This window comes from Tinamus guttatus, unplaced genomic scaffold (genome assembly GCF_059628265.1).
Source record: "Tinamus guttatus ecotype Peru unplaced genomic scaffold, ASM5962826v1 Tinamus_guttatus_pri_ptg000240l, whole genome shotgun sequence".
Classification (NCBI taxonomy): Eukaryota; Metazoa; Chordata; class Aves; order Tinamiformes; family Tinamidae; genus Tinamus; species Tinamus guttatus.
The window spans coordinates 4,482,691-4,484,094 of NW_028288774.1; positions in this window are offsets into that span (position 1 = coordinate 4,482,691).

Below are 1,404 nucleotides of genomic sequence, written 5' to 3' on the forward strand. Positions count from 1 at the left end.
CGCGCGTTACTCCGGGCGGGGGCGCGCGGGGCGCGCACTCGCCGCCTCCCCACGCCCGGGGCGCGCGCACCTGCCGCGCGCGCCCCCTCCCCGGCGCGCGCCCGCGCGGTCACGTGACGGGCCGCCGCGCGGCTCTGCCCGAGCCAACGGTCACCGGCCCAGCGCGCCCCCCTCCCGCCGGGGCCCGCCGGGCCTCGCCTCTGCCCTCACCGTGTGCGCGAGAGGCCCGGGGGAGGGGGAACTGCGTGCGCTGCGCCGCCGCTTGAGGAATTGCCGCCGCCGGTACCGCCTGGGCCCCGCCGGCCGCGCTGCTACTGCTGCCGCCGCGCCGAGCGACTGAGGGGAGGGAGCAGCGGCGGGCGCGCGCACGCGGGCGCGTAGCGCGGGCGGCGCGGGAGCGAGCGCCGCCGGGTCCTTGCCGTCCAGGACTGCCCGCGCAGAACGCCTGAGTGCGCCCTGCCGCAGGCCGGGCCCGCGCTGCGGAGGCACCGCTGCGCCGCCCGCGGGGCCTTCAGGCGCGCGCTGGGCGCCTGCGCGCCGGGCACAATAGCGAGGCGGGGCGCAGGCGTGTGAGGCGCGGCGGGCGGCGGAGGTTGAGGAGAACGTCCCGAGAGCCAAATAGATACGTAAATAAATAAGTGTGAACATACACACACACGCGAAGGAAATGAACACTTAGAGTGAATGTTATACTTTCTTCAGTCAAGAAATGAAATAATTTTGGATAGGACCCCTGTGAAACCGAATAACACAACAAGGCTTTAGGTTGCCGTCGGCTTGAAATCATGTGAGAAAAGACTTTGGGAAGATGCAGCCCTAAAACGTCTTATGAACAAGTATCTCGTACATGCTGATGGAATTCCCTCTCAGCCTTTGTTTTACACTGTAGGCATAGAACAGGAATGAGCACTTTGTCTTATTTTCATATGTCATAGTTAGGATATGAATTACCATGGGGCTTTACCTTAAGAAGCCAGAGTTTGAGGTTGGCCATAACTGTACCATGGCAGTGTGTATTATGCCAGCCTGCAAATTTAACTATCTTCCAACCCTCCCGATGCATTCCAATTCAAGATGAGAATTTTGGTTGTGGTATGAGTTACGATTATATATTTTTAGCATTTTGTTTTCCAGTAGAGATCATTCTTTGACTATTCCACCACAGACCTGCCTAATCAATTACACAATACAAGTGAGAGTCATTTATTGAGCTACGCCAGCCTAATGGTTGATCACTGCCAAAGAAAGAGTCTCATAGCCCTCCCCATCCTCAGCAGGTCCCTTGTACACAGACCTTTCCCTTTCCTCACCTCCGTTCCAATTCTTGTTTCCCCGTGAGGTAGTTCAAGCTGATATCCCATCAGAAAACTGCTTTCTTTGACCTCGTGTTCTGGTAGTTAATGT